Here is a 22009-nt window from a genome sequence, read left to right as displayed (position 1 = left end):
GTCATCACATGATTGGCTCGGGCTTATACAACTAGGCACCATGTCATTGCCACCTCATCGCCAGCTGGTCTCACCACCTAGGCACTCGCTATATCGCTATACTAAATTCCTTGCATCTTTCATACAGTGAGTTAACGACAGTCATTGAATTCGCCATGTGGCGCGATCTGGTGATCTTTAAGATTTTCCTGCCACATCATTGCTCGGTTATTCTATTTGCTGCCACTTAGCATTGCTTGATTCATTGTCAGATTGGAAGTGGGACCCACGCTACTTTATTTACCCCTTGTCAGATTTTGAAGTTTTTCGGCTAGTCGCTATGTCACTAGCCAAATTTTTTTGGATTTCCCAGCTAGCAACATAACGACTAGCCGGATTTTTAAACTTTTTCGGCACCTTTGAATTGGGATGATGTCATCAGCTTCTTGGGAATATTTGTTCAAAATTTTGCTGGCCGACCACGGGCCCACTTGCACATGTGCTAGGCTTCCAAAAGCCTTGTCTTTGAGACACTTGACTTTAGTGTGCCTTTGTATTTAAAAATCAAAGTATCCCCCCATGCAAGCGATGTGGGATATATGCTTAAAGGAAAACTCTCCCCTTTCATTCATGGATGGCTTCTTTGTTATGCATAGACACATATTTCTCAATTTTGATGTGGAATTTCTTTCAAACGTGGATTCTTTCCTATGCATTGGTGTGATTCTCCACTCATTTGCCGACTTCTCCTTTGCACACATTTTCCTCCTCTTAGTCTCTTTGCCTGCGGCTGGTTCTGGATGTTGGCTTCTACTATTTTTAACTGGTGCCGACTTCCCTTTTGTCTAGATGTCATGAGATAATTGTTCTTTACCTGGGTGTACTTGCCTGCACGTGGGGTACCCTCCTTCCTCTTTGCTCCTCATGCCTATTCCTTGCTTGGCATGGAGGGTTCTTCTATTCATGTGTGGACGACTTTTCCTCACATTCTGTTTGCTACCTCTATTCACGTTGGAAGTGTGACTTTTTGTATGGGATTTCATTTTAAAACATGTGTGTTCCTCTTTTGTTTGTTAGACGACTCCTCCATTTAGGTTGGCGTGAACAACTTTTCTTGCAGTTGTTTTTACTCCTGTTCTCTCTAAACCTGTCGCTTTTCATGTCTTACCTTCCTCTTAGCGTGGATTTCTTATGTTGCTGTGGATTTCATTTTCAACATGCCAACCTCCACTACCCCAATAGTTGCCCCTATTCTATTGCTTACACTTTCTGAACTTCTAATATCCGCTTCTAATAACTTTGTTTGAATCAGATTTAGTAAGGAATTTGACTTTCTCAATGTTAAAACCCAATGGGCTAGGCCAATCTAGTAGAAATATAAATAGACTCTACTCATTATTTCCTACTTTTCTTCAAACATCCTCTGTCTATGGCTTCTTGTAGTCTTTAACTCTTAAGTTGTGCAGGCTTCTTTTACTGTAGTGTTAATGCTTGCTACGTGGGCACTCCTTTTTCATGCATATATGGATGACTCCAATTGGTTTGCCATTTCTAGAGCATTCTAGAGATGAAAGCACATTCTCAGTAGATAAATATTCTATTGTGATGACTCTATACAAAGCATCTCCAAGGCTTGATTTATTGGTCTTGGGAAATGCATCCTAGAAGACCCCTAGAACCTCCATTTCAGATAAAATCTGCTCATTAATGGATTTTGCAACATTGAATATCTGATTTATACAATCTCTTTGATAAAGCAACTTTTTTCTTGATCCGTCTAAAAGCCCATTCAAAGGCACCTTTAGAACTGACAACCACCATTTCTTCCCCTGTTCCATGCTCACGTTGGGCAAGTCGGTCATTTCTTCATTGCCGCCTCCTATATACCAAAATTTTGTCTGGCCAAGGCTGTCCAAAGATTCAATCAACATGGCATCTAGCTTCCTCAATGCTGGAAGATTGATATGAATGTCAAATCAAGGCTTGGGTGTCGTAATGTCTATGCTCCTCCCATTCGATTGTTTGATCAATTGCACATATAGCAAGCACATTCATGTCAAATAACCCTTGACATATGACTCATCTTAATTAATGCCTAGGTGATGATGCTTATCATAAAAGAGATCTTCCAACATTAATATTATCAATCTTTTACATGCAATGACTCTAACTCGTACAATTCCCCCTTTTTAAAATACTTTCACTTCTCAAGAATTCTGTCAATTTGATAAAATTAGTCAGACCCCAAAGTGGGTCCGACTAAAAAAAAATTCACTTCTGAACAATTGAATCCTCAAACTGGCCTATTAACCTCTTAATATCCACTAGAATTGATTTCAAACATTAATTGATCATTAAAATCTCATTTTATCATTCTCTGCAAATTATCACTTTTGCGTTAGGAGGTCATTTGTATGGCCTTAAAAACTGCCCAAACCACCTGATCGAGCTCTAAAAATTGGCACATTGACTCATTGCTCCACATAATTTCACCCTGTCAAATCTCGTCTCATGACGAGTTCGGGGTCAAAAGATATTAGCTGTCAAAATTGACCTCTCACAACTGCTTGCAAGAAAGCATGTCAGAAAGTAATAAACTGGGTTTGGATTTGTCTGTGAAAACTAGGCAAATGGGCACTTCGAAAGATGAAAACTGGGATGTAGATTCGCTATGACGAGGAGAGTAGGGATCTATGATCTGGGCTCATGATGAATAACTGAGTGCAAATGGCGATTAGTCAAAGTGGGCTACTTGGATTTTACAGATTGAAATAATGATAGAAAAGTGATTTTTTGTGAATGGAATTGACCTGGAAAAATGTGTAGATGGATTCATCAAGACTTGAAAATTGGCACACTTAAAGTATTTTCAGAGTACAATGTAGTGGGATCATAGATCTCAAGATATGACATCACGAACAGGGGTTCCAACAAATCTGCAAATGCTGACACCAGTAAAAAGATAGAAATTGCGTTTGGAATCGCATTTGAAAACTAAGCAAATGGATTCGTCATGAGCTAAAACTTGAAACATAACAAGTCTCTAACATCTAAAATGCAACGCAAAAGGAATTTTAGTATTTTGGTCAACTGGGTCAAAATTATAACATGTCAAACAAGGCTTACCATAATTATGAATATTTTGCAAAAGCATGAAAACAGTAAACTACCAACTTTGAGGGATTCAAAATCTAGACAAATGGATTCAAAATGACTCAAAATCTAAAACATAGGTTCTCAAGTATCAACACTAAAAACTCTCAAACCAGCGAATCATGAGACATAACTGGGTGCAAGATATTCACATGCAAACATGGCCTCCTATCACTGTTTGACACATAAGTGAAAATGCAGATTTGATAAATGCTCAAAAATGGGACTTCACGAAATGGTAATTTATCATCATGAAACATGTAGATGCACTAAATGGAAGGTGTTAGAAACATTAAACACCCCTTGGGCCTCAAAAGTACAGCTGGGTACATGCACATGAAAAAACATTTATAGGGCTTAGTTTTTCAACAGTGCTCAAAATTTGGGCTACAATTTTGAGCGCCAACAGTGGCTCTATCTAGGGATGCATGTCCCTTGTGGGTATGGCAAGGATTCAGATCTTTGGGAGAAGCAGACCATACACCTGATAGCAAAAACTTCCCTCGAACAACTTTATTGAAAACAGGGAAACTACTCTACTTATGTACACACGATCGCCCCGAGCCATCGAAAAGTTTTCAAAACTTCTTACCTCTATCATATACCTTATTCTCATGACCGTTTTCTTGAGGTAAACTAGAATTCTCATCCTTCTTTGTTTCACCAACATATCAACATTTGCAATCAGCTCATTAGGCAAAATAAAACTATCATGATCTTCATAGTGCATATAAAAGTTAGACATACTTTTCTCATCTTTCCCACTATGAAAAAATGATTCAGCATGATCATAACAAATGACATCAAACTAAAATTAACCATCACTAACTGAATCATGAATTACTTCAACTGGAAACACAAATGTTTGATATTCTACTTCATTCAATGAGTTACATGGATCAAATTGTAACTCACCTTGTGCATCCGGATATGAAGAAAATGTGAAATCTAATTTCCCCTCATTTGCAACATTAGTACTCCATAAATCAAACTGAACATACATTTCATTTTCTTCACATTCCAACAAATGATTAGATACCAAAGCACAAGAATCATCATGAAATTGCCTATTCTCAATATGTTGATTTGTATCAATTTCTTCCTCAAATAACTCACTAGGATAAACCATTTCATTACTATTTCTTTCCTCATCACATGAGCTATCTAAATTTATCTCATCTTCATGAAAACAAGAAAACAATGAATCAACAACAGACCTAGTCTCTACATCTTCATTCTCAACATAGAAGTTGTCATGTGTATTGATGTATGGATTACCGTCACATACACCTCCCAAACTTGACAGAGCATATTCTAAAACTACATCTTCTTCAACATCAAATTTAGGGGAAATGAATTCAACATATGGAAATGCAAAATGTGGCAAAACACAAGAATCCTTAGATAGATTAACATACCTTTCAAAATCATGAGCCAACAAATCAAAAATCTCATCAACACTTAACAAGACTTCACTACTAATTTCTTTTCCTTGGCTATGATCATTATTTGGATAGCTTGACACTTTTGTAATAGCAGGCTTGTTTGTAATACATTGTGAAAAATCATAATTAGGATCATCACATACATCTTCTTCCTTAGACAATACCTCAACAACTGGTATCATAACACATTTACATTCATTACTAGAAGAAAGACTATTACTACTGTTACACTTTTCCTCTTCTCGACAATCATCATCATAAATAGATGAATCCACATTATGCATATTATCAAATTGCTGATTACTGTCCTTTGATTTATAAAACTGAGACTCTTCATATTCAGTATCACCTTCAACAGACTCATTGCATTTACTAATATTAGACTCATTAGCCTTCAAAACATTTTCAACCTCCATGATAAAATCTTGGATTTCACACATCTTATTTAATCTTATCTTGGCTGGCCAATCACCCGAATGTGGCATAAAAACTTCTAAGGGTACCACTAGCCATGAAGACTCCTCGAGTCTGAAAAACTCATCAAGATTCATAACTACTGATTTGAACTTCATGTAAGTTTGAAATCCATTAAGACCCTTAATATCACCAATTGTACTTCTTAGCATTAAGACAGTCTTATCATGAATCTTTCTTTTCAATCTAGCAATATTTGCACTAACACTTTTAGGAGTTGGCACATCATTTTCAGACCTAGACTCCAAATTCATCTCTTAAAATTTAAACTCCTACCTCTACTTTCTTAGTGCTGAAACCACTAGATGGAGACAACCACTTTTAACAACTTTTGACTTCCATGAAAAGAAAACATGAAAACCAAAGTACCTCAAGTGTTGATGCTAAACTTCGATCTACTGGTTTGGTATAGGTGCAAGACTAAAAATCCTTTACACCACTAATCAAACTTTGTAGAGCCGCCACTTCTTTACAAGAGGAATAAAATAAATCTTTACAAGAGGAATAAAATAATCACTGCTATAATTCACTTTTCACACTTCAATTTCTTATAATAGCATATTGTAAACAACACTTAGTTATCAAGAATTTAAACTTCCTTTTCAAGAAACTACCCAAAGCTTTAGATCTGCCCATACAACTAAAAGTCCTTCACAATTTTGCAATGAAATCAACTAGGAACAAACTGGTATAGAGATTTGAGAGTTGCCACTCACTCATGTGAGAAATAAAACATAATTTGTCACTTGAAAAATTTGAACCAGACCTTCAATGTAGGAGAAACTTGCAAATCATTACCATCTTGAAAAGAAACTAAACTTTATAAATCAATTTTGGACTTTGAATTTTCTCAATAGCACTTGCAAAGACTGAACTAATTGAAGATAGACTTATAATGTAGTCATAGAACACAATTTACATTCAATGCTCACAACATACTACTACAAATGGATAAAGCCTTACTAGGAGACATGAATCTTCAGCAAAGAAATGGAGAACACTTCATGACCTTGCTATTAATACCAAAGATTCTAGTAATTCTAACAATGAATTTCTTCATAGAGTCCCTAGCAGAGTCACCATTTTGTTGGCTCCTAATTTAATAGTTTTGAAAATAACCAAGAAACTAGAGCAATGCATCTAAGGATAGAAAATTCCTATGATAGATACATGCTGACTGCAATCTTGGGCCAACTATAAGGCATAACTCCTTCTTCACTTCAGGCTTTGCAAGACCTAGGGGGGTATACCTCAAATTCAGTTGATACAGTACCAATGCAAAAACATATCCCTAAATCTATTAAGCAAATGAAAACCCTTATATCTCCTAATAACTCATGAAATGACATTGATCTACAATAGCTAAATGCAAATTTATGAATTTTAGAAGCAGAGTGAGGGCATCACATTTATTTCCTTCAACATAAAATGAGAAAATGCGTTTGATTAGTAATGTTGAATTCAACAAAATCTCAGATATGCAGTAGTAAGACCTAATGATCCTGTAAACTGATCAATGCCTTATCCATTGGGAAAATCTATGAATCAGAAACACACATATGGATATCTGATCTATCTATTCAACTTGTAAATAGACATCAATGTTCAATTTAAACCTCATTCTTACATAATATCCCCATCAGTAACCTCACAACCCTGTTGATTTCCCTGAACCATTTACGTAACCCTTTGAGTCACAGGCAACAATGAAATAACATACAACCTTAAGGGACTACAACTACAACCTAAGCTCTATGTCAAAGATTATAAAACATTGAAGATCACTGATGAAGGAGACAAGATTCAAGATAAAACTCAACCATCTGTTGTTCTTTGTATTAATTTCCTTGAAATTATACATTCATATGCATGAAATGAAAACACAGAAAACACCTAATAGATCTGAACTATCTGTATTATCCTTCCTAATATTGTTCATACAAGAGAGAATATGTTGAAGAAAATGGTTTCATAGTAAAACACTAGAACCCTGCTGGTATTACCCAGAGAAAACTACCAAAAACTTACAAAAGAGAAGAAGAAAGTATAAATATCAATAGGGAAATTCCCAGATTCAACTTACAATTGACATGTGTCCCTTCTGAATTCCTTCCTAAGAAACTGAAAAAGCCTCTCTCTACCTTCTCTCTGTAACTGAATATCAAAATCCAATCATTTTGTTTCTACAAGCAAGGAATATCTGAGATATTTGATTCACCATCATAACTGACTTCTGATGCTAAAGTTGAACTCACAGTAAAAGTGAAAAATCAGTTGAATATGGCCTTTAGAATGTAATATAATCTTTTCTAGCTTACTTTTACCATAATCAGGCTTCAAAAAGTCTTCAAATCTATCCTGTAACCAACTCTGATGCTCAATGATCAAATCTGCTCATTTCATTGAGAAGGCCCCTAGAATCAAAAAAATGGCTTATAACATGAACTGCTAAAGACCTGTGCACAAGCTGACTTCAGATTTAGAAAATTCAGCTCATTTCAGTTTTGGTGGTATATTGGAGTGGCCATTTTAAATAAAAAATGTCCCTCTTATGGCCTTTTGAAGTTCAGGCCTTCGTCTTAGGTTTGCACATAATATTTTGCAAAAAATGTAAACTTTTATATAGTTTGAACTATATAAAGTTTTAGACTTTACTTAAATTTTTGACCTGCACATTTGGAGGAAAAGATCTTTAAAAATTAATTTTTTTAAACTCTTGAAATTTTCTATCACAAGTTTCATTCTGGGTCAAACATAGTTTGACCATCTTGCCACATGTCATCACGTGATTGGCTTGGGCTTATACAATTGGGTGCCATGTCATTGCCACATCATTTCTAGCTAGTCCCACCGCCTAGGCACTCACTATGTCGCTATACTAACTTCCCTGCATCTTTCCTATAGCAAGTTAATGAGAGTCATTGGATTCACCATGTGGCATGATCTGGTGATCTCTGAGATTTTCCTACCACATTATTGCTTGATTATTCTATCTGCTACCACTTGGCACTGCTCAGTTCATTGTCATATTAGAAGCAGGACCCACGCAACTTTACTTACTCCTCGCCATATTTTGAAGTTTTCTGGCTACTCACTGTAGAACCAGAATCAGTATGCAAAGAACATTAACAAATGAAGTAAACATTCACAAACCAAAAACTAAATTCACATATATGCTTAGACAAAGGAAGAAAACAAGAAGTGCAAACCTCACAAGAAAAAGCACTCCATGCTTTCTTGATTCTATAGATGTGTCCTTTTGCTGTGGATGTATGCTCAAGATGCTCAAAAGCTGCTTCAATGGAGATGGGTAATGGCAAATTGGTAGCTTTGTGAGCTCTCAATTTGGCATTATAAGGGTAATATTGATGGCTTTGGTTTTCAAATTAGCATGGTAACTTTAGCTCAAAGATTATTGATGAAATGGCTTGGGATGGGATTCAATTTATAGGCTAAGGGGTAGAGGGATGGAGGGCTTAGATGCAAGGATGGATGAAGGCTTAAGGAGGGCTAAGATGCACTCAAAGGGGAGCACATGGATTGTGCTTGTTTAGCACCAATGGGAAGGTGACACTTGTCACAAGGAGGATGAGTGTGAGAGGGTAGGGAAGGGTTGGTTAAGGGCATGATGAGTGGGGTTGAGTATGTAAGAGGGATGTAAGAGGAATGAGTGTGGAAGAGGGAAGAGTGTGGAAGATGGGTGTAAGAGTCATGAGTGGGCTTGTAAGAGTCTTTATGTTTTGTAAGAGCACTCATGACTTAGTGGTTGGGTTTTTTTGAGGGGAGACTTTGGTTTGGATTAGGAAAGTCTTAAACTTGTTTAAGGAATGTTACAACATTAGGGGGTGGATTAGGCTTGGTTTAGGATTAGATTAGAGATGTTAGAGATGTGCAAGTGGATGGCATTAATGAGGGTGGGTGAGTTAGTGGCTAAGCTTGGTTAGTATGGGTGGATGGGGTGGATTAGGCTAAATGGAGGATTAGAGATAGGTTAGGGGTTTTTGAATTTGAGGATTTCATTTATCAAATAGATTTATTTAATAAATGGGGATTTTTGGAATTAGATAGAAGAATAGGATTTAATTGATAAATAATAGATTATTTGATTTATCAATTAGGACTATAGATGATTAATTAAATTAATCAACTAGGGGATGACAAAGGATTAATTAAATACAAATTTAATTAATAATGCCTTTTTAGATAACTAAATAGGATTACTAAAATAGTGTAATCAAATTTAGGTGTCTACATTTTGCCCCTCTTTGACATAGTGTTGAGACAACACTATTTCAAAGAAGTTTTAATGAAGATGACACGAGGAAGATGTTTTAGCAACAAGGTTGCCCCAGTCTCAGATAAGAAGAGGAGAGACTAGACTTAAATGATGCCCCCTCAAGAAGGCGGCGGGGAGAGAAATGAGGGTCGACGACTTCTTGAAAAGTACAAGAAATTGAGACGAGCTGAGATGCAGGTTGGCAAAAGGCTGAATTAGCTCAAACTCTCACTACGGGAGAATGATAAAGGGAAATCAGAGGCACAATAGTAAAGCAAGCTTAAGACTTTCCAGGATTGGGGGGGAGATGGAGGAGCGGAGCGCTATAAAAGGAATCCATGATGGGGAGATGGATGATAGAATGATAAAGCTGATGCAACAGGATTTCAAAGAGTCAGATTGGCGGAAGGTGGGTTTCGGAGATCCCTAGGACTAGGATTGTGGATCTCGAAAGATGAGGCTTGGTGGATTGATTTGATTGGTGGATCCCTAAGACTAGGATTGTGGATCCCTAAAGCTAAGTGTGACGAGTGATTCAAAGAGATACTGATGCATAAGTTGGGGTAGGAGTGACAGATGTAGGATATGGATGGGGGATAATGGAGATGAAGGGAATCCATTGAAGCTTTTTGAGCGGGGGGATACTTCAAAGAGAAGTACCACCTTGTAGTTGAGCACTAGATTTTCTATAAGACTGTTGGTTAATTGCCAGGGTTACCAAGAACATCAAGGCCTTTTTACCAACCGTCTAGAGGACTGACAAACTGACTCAAAACAAACACACAAGGATTGCCCCAGTATCACACATGAATCCCAGAGGAAGTAGTGTGGAAACGACACTAGGTAACCCACAAGCAAAAAAAGAAAACAAGCAAAAGACCTGATCAAGACCTTATGCTCTAATTGCCCCATTCGCAGCATACCATGATATGGAAGATCATGGCAACCTTGAGGAGGGAACAAGGAGATTTCTTGGAAAAGATATTTCAAGACCCAAAAGGGAAGATCCCAAATCAAAAGAAAGTGAAAATCCAAAAGAGAACTGTTTGCCAACGAGATGGGTAGGACGAGGTACTAACGGACCAAGATTAGACATGAGGAAAGCTATATCCTTCAAGGACCTATCGGAGAGCACCTAAGCTAATGGATCGGGATGAGTGATGCGTCTGGCAAGTTGAACTAAGAAGGATAACACTTTGGTGACAGGAGATCTAGCTAAAGGATGCATTGGAATATCTAACCAAGGTGTGCGATGTGTGCAAGATGTTGACCAAGGATGAACTAACACGAAAGCCGGATAGATACAATGATACTAAGCTAAAGAGGATGTTCAAGCTGACAGACCAAGATATGTTACAAATGTACAAGTTTGTTCATGTTTTGTTTTGTTTTTTTGTGAGATGGAAATGTTTGTGAAGGATGGGATGTCTATAATAGTTGATAGGTGGATAGGTAGATGGTTTGTGAAAAGCTTAAGGAAAATGGGATTCTGTGTGTGCATGTGATAGGATACGAGCTAGGGTACAAGATTATTTACAAGCTGAAATATGGTACAAGCTTTGGACAAGATTTGGATATATACAAGGTATGGTACAAGATTTACAAGGTATAATACAAGCTTTGGTACAAGATTTACAAGCTGTACAAGAGGTATTGACAAGCTCCATCAGATTTTGGATATTTGATTGGAACATCGAGGGAACAAGCAGGTATTTTATGGGATGGTGGGTGGATGGATGAGGGATAGGATAGTGATAGATAATGGATTAGTCTTTAGCACACAAGGCGCCTGAATACCAGGTTTTCACCAAGGTACCTATCCAAGGCGCTTGAATTGCCAAGTTTTCACCATTGGACGCTTATTTCTCTTTACTATTTTTTTTTGTATTTTTTCAAAAGCTGGGTATACCAAGGATCTTCAAGCATAGAACTTCTTGAGATGAATGATGTTAGTGGGATCATTCAAGAGTTCTCCTTCTGGTGTAGATAATTGATAGGCCCCGGAGCCAAAGGAGGCAGTAACCACATAGGGACCAAGCCATGTAGGTTCAAACTTGCCTTTCTTTTCTCGATCTACTTGGACTTTCATATTTTCTTTAAGGACCATGTCACCTGGCTGAAAGTGTCGTGGGAGCACCTTCTTGTTGAAATTCCTTTTGAGACGAGTTTGATAGATTGTGAGATGGTCATAGGCTTGTTGTCTCTTCTCGTCTAAGAGATCTAGCTGGGTGAGTCGAGCTACTCTATATTCTTCATCTGAGATTTGCCCTCGCAAAGATATGCGTAGTGAGGGAAGTTCAACTTCTATAGGTAATACCGCTTCGGCACCATAGACTAGGGAGTATGGAGTTGTGCCCGTGGATGTACGGAAGGAAGTTCGATAGGCCCATAGAGCCGAATTTATTTGAAGGTGCCAATCACAGCCGGAATCATTGACAACTTTCTTTAGGATTTTGAGGAGGGTTTTATTAGTTGCCTCTGCCTAGCCGTTACCTTGTGGGAAATATGGGCTAGAAACGTGGTGATGGATGTGGAGGGAAGTGCATAATTCTTCCATGTTGAGATTTTCAAAGTTACCTCCGTGGTCAGTGAAGATGGTGGATGGGATGCCGAAGCGGCAAACAATGTGGTACAAGATGAACTTGGAGACTTGAACTCCTGTAGCTGAGACTAGGGGGACTGCTTCCACCCACTTAGTGAAATAGTCTGTAGCTGTTATTATCCATTTATGTCCATCAGATGAGAGAGGGGTGATAGTTCCAACTAGATCAAGGCCCCAGGAAGCAAAAGGCCAAGGTGGTGCAATAGGCTGTAGATCCTGTGCTGGAGCGTGCACAAGATTTGCATGCTGCTGACATGGGAGACACTTTCTGACAAAGTCACAAGAGTCTTCTTTAATGGTAGGCCAATAGTAGCCTGCTCTAAGGATTTTTCGTGCTAGGACAATACCACTTGTGTGGGCATCGCAAAGTCTGGAATGTACTTCTTTTAATGCCATCGCGGCCTCATTTTCATCTAAACATCAACAGAGAGTATTGTGATAACCCCGATGATATAGGGTATTGGCTATGATAACATAGCGGGATGATTTTTGGATGAGGTTCTGGCGTTGGGTATGTGTGAGGTGAGGGGATATGATACCATCGTTAAGGTAAGCGTGAATTTCATGGTACCAAGGGGATTGGGGACCAACCAAGATACAAACACGGTTTGAATCCTCATTCGCATAGGCAGGTGTGAGGAGCTGCTCAACTAAAAACTCATACTGCGTAGCTTCTTGGGGAATTTCCAAGAGCGAGCTGATAGTGGCCATGGCATCTGCTGCCTTGTTTTGCATTCGAGGCACTTGTGTAAACTAAAGCTTTGTAAAATGCTGGGTCAGCTGATCAACTAGCTCTTTGTAGGGTAATAGCTTTTCATCTTTGGTTTGATATTCATTTAAGACTTGTTTGATGATGAGTTGGGAATCACCAAAGACTTGTAACTCAGTGATATTCCATTCTGCAACTATCTTTAATCCTGCTACAAGAGCTTCATATTCTGCTATATTGTTGGTGCTAGGGAATTGTAGCTTGAAGGCTTTTGGAATGTAATCTCCTTGAGGTGTAACTAATAATATTCCTGCCCCTGATCCATGAGAGGTGTATGAGCCATCAAAATAAAGCTTCCATGGGGGTTGTTCTTCAATTAGGCAGATATGCTCATCTGGAAATTCTGTGAGCAAAGGATATGCATCTACTAGAGGTGCATCAGCTAGGTGATCTGCTATAGGTGATCTGATATAGCTTGCTATACTGGATGTCAAACTCACTTAGTAGCATAACCCATTTGGCCAAACGGCCTGTAAGTGCTGTTCTAGAGAGCATATACTTGAGAGGGTCAATCTTGGAGACTAGTTGGATGGTATGACTTAGCATGTAGTGGCGAAGCTTTTGAGTTGAGAAAACAACTGCCAAACAAGCTTTTTCCGTAGGAGTGTAATTGAGTTCATAACCAACTAGGGTTCTATTGATATAGTAGATGGCTCTCTCTCTGCTATAATCATCATGTTGTGCTAGAAGTGCCCCTAGAGCAGTAGGTGTTGCTGATATATACAAGATCAAGGGACGACCAGGAACTGGTGGAACCAAGATAGAGGGATTGGTGAGATACTGCTTGAGCTGATCGAAGCTGCGCTGACATAAAAGATCCCACTTGAAGTTCTCATTCTTCTTTAGCAAGTGTGAAAATGGTGTACACTTATCTGCAAGTTGGGAGATGAAGCGCCGGACAGATTGAAGTTTTCCCTAAAGAGAGCGAAGCTGTTGCAGTGTCTAGGGAGGAGGCATGTCTAAGATAGCCTTGACCTTTTTGGGGTCGATCTCTATACCCCGTTTAGAAACTATGAAGCCTAGAAGCTTGCCAGATGTGACCCCAAAGACACACTTCTTGGGATTTAGCATGAGATAATATTGGGCCAACCTATCAAAGACTTTTTCTAGGTCAGCAAGATGATCCATGAAGGTGTGAGATTTGACCAGGATATCATCCACATAATCTTCCAAAATGCTATGGATAAGATCATGGAAAATGGCTGTCATAGCTCTTTGATAGGTAGCCCCAGCATTCTTTAGGCCAAAAGGCATCATGGTGTAGCAAAAGGTTCCCCAGGGGGTAGTGAATGTTGTCTTATGCTGATCATCTTTTGCAATCTTGATCTGATTATACCCAGAAAATCCATCCATAAGGGACAGGATTTCATGTCCAGATGTAAGATCTACAATCATATCTATGTTGGGCAAGGGAAAATCATCCTTTGGACAAGCTTTGTTAAGATCTCTAAAATCAGTACAGATTCTGATGTCACCGGAAGGCTTAGTGACAGGGACCATGTTGGAGATCCATTCTGAGTAGTCGATAGGTTGGATAACCTTAGCAGCTAACATTCTTTCTAGTTCAGCTTTGACTAGTAATGCCACCTTGGGGTGCATTTTCCTAAGCTTTTGTCTGACGGGCTTGATCTTTGGATCGACTGCAAGATGATGAACTACAAGCTTTGGATGGAGTCCTAGCATGTCTTGATATGACCATGCAAATCGGCCAATGTTCTCTTGTAAAACCTCAAAGAGGAGGTCAGCTTGGTCTTGTGATAGGGATGCAGCAATGTAAACAATTCTAGGGATCTCTGAAGAACCAATGTTGACTTCTCTAGTATCCTCTATTAGAATAGAAGACACCTCTGGTCGATTATCTTGAGGAGGCAATACTAAATCCTCATGTTCTACTTGTGGCTCTGGATTTTCTTGCTGAGGGGTTCTCTTCGCTGCCTTAGCTAGTCCCAGATTTACCTTAGTTCCAGTTTTGGGTGTATCGAAACTAGGTTGGGGATTTTCTCCAAAATACCCCTTGGGATCTAGCTTGTAGATGTAGGCAGAATCTGGCTTTGTCTTCTTATGAGGAGTTTCAGCTCCCATGAATCTTAGAAGCACTTCCTCTGATGCGAACTCATCAATATGTATGACACTTTGTTGGTCCCAATCTATGAGTTGTGGATGAGCAAGTGGTAGGTCAATGAGATGGATGGATAGTTCTCGAAGAATAGAGTCTCCTAGAAAGATTTGGTCTGGGATATCATCGTAGGCTCTCTTTTCAACTTCCTCAGGAATGTCTTCGATTTCGACAAGGTCGCGGTGGATGTTCGAAAGAGCGTGACCATTCTCGTTGGTGCCCCCAGTTGTGGGTATGCCAAAGCCAAGACCTGACTTTATTTCCCAGTCATGTGCTTCGATGGGACATTGCATGCCCCTTTCTTCTGGTCCTAGTCCACCTCCTTGATAGTTCCATTTTTTAGTGATGAGCTTATGTTGTTGGGGATACTTCTGGCTGAAGTGATCAAGGTGTGCTTGATTTCTTGGAGGTGCATCCTTATGTAGCCAATTGTTGATATCTGGAGTGAGCTCCTCATGAAGAGGGGTTTTTGAGGACACAAAGGTGGTTGGGCCAAACTGTTTGTATCGAGGAGGTGGAATCTCCTTAGCTTTGTGATATGTTGGCCGTCCATGGGTATGTGGATCAAGTGGGATTGCTCCGACAGGAAATGCATCTGATAGACTATATTCTCCACATCCTTTTGTTGTTGATCTTTACAGTAGATAGGGTGGAGGCAAGGATGGTTTCTGTGTCATTACAAGTGTGGGATGAGCTGGCGATGGCTGTACCGATGTCTATTCCAGGGCAATGGTTTGTATATGAAGCTTCAACCGCATTGCAGTAAGCAAAGGGTTCTGGATCGGCATGGATGGTTACCTCAGTTCCTTGATGCGAAAATTTGATGCACTGATGGTAGGTGGATGGAACGGCCTTCATAGCATGAATCCATGGGCGACCGAGGAGGATGTTAAATGGTAGGTTTAGATCAACAACATGACAAACTATCTCTTGAATGACTGGCCCAACCTTGATTGGTAGCAAAATAGTCCCTTCTGTGGTCCTTTCCAAGTTGTCATAAGCTTTGATGGTGATAACCTCACTGATCATATCTGCCTCAGTATACCCAGCTTGTTTTATGAATTTTAGGGTGCAAATGTTCAAGGCTGATCCATTATCTATCATTACTCTTTTCACGACAAAATTGGATACCATGATGGCTATGCGAAGCGGAAGGGTGTGATCTAGCTCAACCGCAGGTATGTCGGTGGGTTTGAAAGATAGGGCACATGAGGATGAAAGGTGTCCAACAAGATTACGAAAATCAGTAGCATTGATATCAGAAGGGACACGGGATTCTATGAGAGCACTGTCAAGGATGTCTTTGTACACAGGACTAGTGCGGAGAAGGTCTAAAATGGATATTTGGGCTGGCATGTTCCCAAGGTGTTCCAAGATATTGTACCGGATTTTTGATGGAGCTGATGGTGTTGATGAAACTGGTGGGCCTGCGATGTCAAATCGCGCTCTACGAGTGGTGACCGCACACTCATTGTCTGGTCCTCGAATATTGATAACATTGACAGAAGGCTCTTTCTCAGATATACAACCTATAAGGCTACCATAGTCTATATAGGATGAAGTTTGGTCATTGTTCTTCCCATGCTGTTGGTTTGGCTGGCGGTTGTTGGTGTTGTTTTGGATAGGTGCTTTTCTAGGATTTTGGTGGTTGTGTGGAGGAAAAGCATTTTGATAAATCTGTAAGCCTGCATTGGGAGAGGTTTGGGCACCAACAGTGATTTCCTTCCGATCAATGAGGTCTTGCACATAGTCTTTCAATTTCATGCATCTGAGGGTGGTGTGACCGTTTACCCTATGGAACTTGCAATACTCATTGTCCTTGTACCATGCAGCTTTGGATTGGCTTGGATCAATTTGCTAGGTAGGAGGAAATTTGATGAGGTTTTCCTTAGCCAATTTCTCAAAAATAACATCCAATGGCTCACCAAGGGGTGTATAGTTTCTAGGCGCAGGTTGGAATCTGGGCTTTTGCCCTGCAGCTACATTGATGGCATTAGCTTGATTGTTAGACCCTTGAAAGTTGGGTCTTGTATTGTGGTTTTGATAGCTTTGGTTATTTCGTTGTTGGTAATTGGTAGCTTGTTGGTTGTTTGTTTGATATGGTGGATTAGATTTGTTTTGAGAAGGACCAACGATATTCACATGTCTGGTGTCAGTAATCCCATCTATTGCAATATGCTTGTTTTTGTTCCAATACCTAGACTTGTCATTGGAATGTGATTGATTTTGGTTGGCCTCTTTGTAAATCTTTACCACACCATCTTTGATGAGTCCTTGCTCAAGGATCATTCCTTTCTCTTTGATATCCTTATAGGTCTGCAAACAGTTCATGGTCATGTGGTGAGCCAAGCTGGGATGTGCATTATCAATAAACATTTTCACCACATGGCATTCTAGCAAGGTGCAGGATATGCGGGTGGTAAGGGTTTGCCATCTTTGCAGGTATTCGGCAAGATCAACTATTGATAGCTCTGTTTCAACAAGATGGGCATATTGGGCTACAAATGCCTCAGATAATTCAGCAAAGTTTTTAATTGTGCCATAGGGGATTCTATAAAACCATTCAAGAGCTGGTCCAACCAAGCTTTTGGGAAAAAGGCGCAAGAGGAAGACATCATTGTATGCCACATCCTGGCAATGCATGTAAAATTCTTTGATATGTGTGACAGGGTCTCCTTTTCCTCTGAATTTGTCAAATTTAGGTACCTCAAAGTGTTTGGGAAATGGTGTCATGGTAATGGCTCTGTCAAATGGGTAAGGACACACATTCTCAAACTTGAATGTCTTTGGATCATTCCCTTCTTGGATGGCTTTCAGAGCTGTCTTCATTTGCTCCCACTCTGAATTGATAGGTGATGGTTGGGGTGCCCCCAATGTAGGAGTGCCTTGAGGTAGGTATGTGCTGGATGGGGCCATTGAATATGGATGGTTATGAGGGATTTTTTGATAGGGATTGTACATTGTTTGGGCAGCTGCATGGTGGATGACGGGTTGTTGAGGGGGAGGTGGCACATATTGCTGCATGTGCTACGAGACTTGCTGTTGATATGGGATTTGAGGTTGGGATTGAGGAACATAAGCTGGCTGTGGGATAAATGGATTGCTTTGTGGAGGTAAGGTATAAGATGGTTGTGAGGCTTGGGGAAAGGATCAGAGGGCTTGTGGGGTTTGACCAATATATGTGGGTTGTGCCCCCATTTGGGATGGTATCTGCAAATAATTGGTGGTTGGCTGGGGCGGTGGATTACCTCCTAGAAGTGGCATTGAAAAGTAGTTGGTAATTGGAGGTAATGGATTAGTTGGTGGTGGAGGTGGTGGGAATTGAAAGCTTGGGAATGGAACTGATGGGGTTTGATAGCTTTGTGGCTGGATTTGGAAGCTTGGTAGAGTGGTGGTGGGAGCTGGGGTCACTTGGGAGCTTGGTAGAAGATTGGCAGTAGCTTGTGGGTTTTGATAGCTTTGTGGAGTGAAGGTAGTAGCTTGTGGATTTGTGGTTGGTGGTATTGAGCTCCCAAGACTTAATGGAAATGATGGGATTGTACTTTGGGCTGTGGTGAACAAGCTGGGGGCGATGAAAGGTTGATTACTTGGCCCCATGGGTGGCATCCCTGTTGTATATTGTTGAGGTTGGCCAAAGATGCTAGCACTAATTTGGGAGATGGGTGGATTTGGAAGGCTGGGTTGGGGAGCAGCAGCAATAGTGAAGGGGGTGAACGGTGAGGTATTTTGAGTAAAGGGGGTTTGGAGCGGAGAGGTATGAACCAAGGATGGAGTGGTGGTGGCTGGGTTGGCTTGTGGCATGGAGATTTGAACTTGGGTGGATGATGGTATGTTTGGGTCTATTGGGTCATATGGATTGGCTGGAGGCTCTTCTTTTGGAATATATTGAGGATAATTTGGATCATAAGAGCCTATGGGTGGTGGCAACTGCCCAAACAATGGTTGAGATGGATCTGATAATGGAGGGGGTCTTCCAAAGTCAAAGGTTCCTACATTGTCCCTTCGAAAATTAGCCATGATTGTCTCTTTGTTTTTGTCTATAATGGCGTTTACCAATACCACATTTCCTGGTTGGTTCATGAAAGCTTCAATGTTAGTAGGTGATGGCATAGCTTGCTCTGGGCTGAAGGATGGCTAAGTGCTCAAGGGGGGTGAGGTTGTTCGATCCAAATGATAGGGCTCCATTTTTTCTTTCTTCTTGGCTAAGCGAGTGACAGGTGGCAGGAAAAATGCTCCTAGGGATGAGATGCAATAATGCTGATGGATGCAAAAGGGGGAAGGCTTTTCTATGCAAATGATTTCCTAGGTTGAGGCAAAGCTATATGAAAAAACCTAAGGAGGATTGGGTTGGGGATTCTAACTTCAAAGATATGTTGTCAAAGCACAAAAGGTCTGATTTCCTATGTGCAACCTTGGTGGTGATTGTGTCAACTTAAGGATAGACTGATGATCCTTTAGGAAGAACACGAGATTGACCACTTGTGGATCCCAACCTTTAGCTCAAGGTGATGAGGGATAACAAGTGACAAAGCTAGATTACCCTAGACAAAGCTCTGTCAAAGGGATAACCTTGGTGAGATTGGTGGATTTGGAAGATTTTAGGAATGGCAAACTTTTAGCAAGGTGACAACAATTTTGAAAGCTTAGATGTGTAGATTTTCGATTGCTGGCTAGATGGTATGATTCTAAATGAGATGGATGAGCTAATAATGCTTAAGGGGATAACCTAAGATGGCTGGCTATTCTACAAAGATGACTCTAGAGTGAAGCTTATCCAAGAAGATGTGGAGAAACAAGGGTGTCTAATCATAGAAATCATGCCTAGTTGGTAAGGCATAAGTAGGATTAACTCCTGGATGTTGGCTAAATTTGATGGTGCGCTCTAACCAGGCCTCTTGAAGTGCTTCGTCGGTAGCTTTGTCCTCTGCCTTGTGGAGTTTGGAAATTCGTGGGCTTGGTGTTATTTCTTTTCTCTTGGCTGAAAGTTCTTGGTATGCTAGAGATGGCTTGAGTTTGACCTTGTGAAACTTCTGTTTGGGTTTGGGTTGTTCTGACATAAATTCCTGAATTTTCTTGGCTTTGGGAAAAATCTCAGTTGTTTTGCTTCAACTTGTTCAACTTCCAAAATAGGCAGTGACTACGCTAAGTGTGCCCTAAGCTAGGATTGACCAAGTTTGGCAAACATTCATTCAACAAGTAAAATAAAAACAAGCAATAGATAGGAACACCCAGATAGAAGTTTGTGGTTCTCAGAATGTGATACTTGCGCCAAGGAGTGTGTATGTTCTACAAATGTTTCGATCAGTCACTCCAAACACATTAACATCCTAGATGGTTTTCTGCAAGGCTGAAAATTGGTTTAGCTAGGGAGTCCTCGATATACGCAAGGTAAGTGAGGCCCAAATCTGTAGATGAGACCAAAAGGATGTCACACAGCCGAGAGGAGCGGTAACCCACTTCTCCTCTTTCACTTCTCAAGGGTATAAAGTTCCTTGAGGCTTAGCCCGAATGACAAAATCTTGATCCCAAGAGAGGTGTCTTTCGATTCACCTCCCGATTCTTATACTCCGCCGGAGCGCTGGAGTTGAGGTCATCCAAGGGGTGATGAAATCCCCAAGCAGGCCTCCTAAAAAGAAACAAGGTTTTGGATCCTAATCTTATGCACCCAAGATGGCCTCGAAAGACGACAAGGGGAGAGAAGACTCAGATGACCTTGGGCTAAAAAACACGCTTGTTCTTTTACCAACTGACTCTTATGTGTGCTAATCTAGACTTTGCAAGCACTCATGTTTAAGAGACAATGTTCAATTCCAACTTGAAGCGCCAACAAAAGTAAATCGATCAAAGAATGCAAACAATAAGAAGAGTTAGGGTCAACAAAAGCAAACTCGCGCGCCCGGAGGCCCTCCACGTCAAGTATTGATTAATTTTCTTTAAGGCATTCAAGATTGAGTGTGAGTTTGTTTTAAGCCCAAAAGAAAAGTGTGTAAGATTTGATTTCAAGCGCGTGACCGGAGGCTCTCCACATCAGTTGTTGTTCAATTTTAGTGCCCAAACTTGAAGTGTGATCGATTTAATCTAGAGTTTTGGCCATTTAAGAATTTTGATAAAAGTTAAAGCAAACGTTCAAAGACCAAGTGAGTGAGTTAGATTGTGGAACATTTAACACCTTTTTCAAGTAGACCCATCCCCATAAATGGCACTGAGATTGCAACCAATGGTTAATATTTGATGGGTGATTAGAAAAGAGGTGAGTCCAAGAAACTACTCAAATTGATTTTTGTAAATTTGTATTTTAACTTAACAAAGTTTCATAAATGTCCAAAAATCAAACTTTACCTAGATTGCATGTGAAAAAGAGATTTGTAATGGTTAATTGATCCTTGGCATTCAAGATTGGATTTTTTTGTTTTAAGCATGCATTCCAAAGAAAGTTGATTTTAATCCATGACATTCAAGATTGTGTTTTTGAGCAACATTCATTCAATGAAAAATGTGTTTAACCATTCAAGTTCAATTTTTTTTTAGCAACATGCATTCAAAGACAAATGGTTAAACATTCAATTTCATTTTTTAGCAACATGAAAACCTGCAAGAAACATGGTTAGTGGTTCCATATGTGCTCCAACCTGCAATGAGACAAAAAAAAGCAATTTAGTTAGTTAGCCAAAATCTTTAAAAATGAGAGCTTAACTATGGGACAAGCAGAGATGTCAATTTTTGCAGACGCGGATTTTTGCAGATGTCGATTTGCGCAGACGCGGATTTTCACAGATGTTGATTTTCGCAGACGCGGATTTTTGCAGACGTCGATTTTCGCAGACAGAACAGGTTTCAGACGCCAAAACTGTGCCAAAAAAAGCTGAAAAATGCAATTTGTTTTTTTTTTAGATGGTATTTCTTCTTCCTAAGTGCATTCTTTAACCTGCAAAAATAAGCAAAATACCCTCACAACACACTCAAACAACAAAAAATATTAGATGGTAAGAAAAATGACATATAGATGAAAATAGATGATTAAATGACCCATAGTGGGGTCCCACCGAGCGTGCCAAAATGTAGTACCAGAATCAATATGCAAAGAACATTAACAAATGAAGTAAACATTTACAAACCAAAAACTAAATTCACATATATGCTTAGACAAAGGAAGAAAACAAGAAGTGCAAACCTCACAAGAAAAAGTACTCCATGC

Source organism: Cupressus sempervirens, chromosome 7 (genome assembly GCF_028749045.1).
Source record: "Cupressus sempervirens isolate cs-2001-9-10 chromosome 7, ASM2874904v1, whole genome shotgun sequence".
In the NCBI taxonomy this organism is placed as follows: Eukaryota; Viridiplantae; Streptophyta; class Pinopsida; order Cupressales; family Cupressaceae; genus Cupressus; species Cupressus sempervirens.
The sequence above is the reverse complement of the archived record's forward strand: the minus strand, read 5'-3'. Positions refer to the sequence as shown.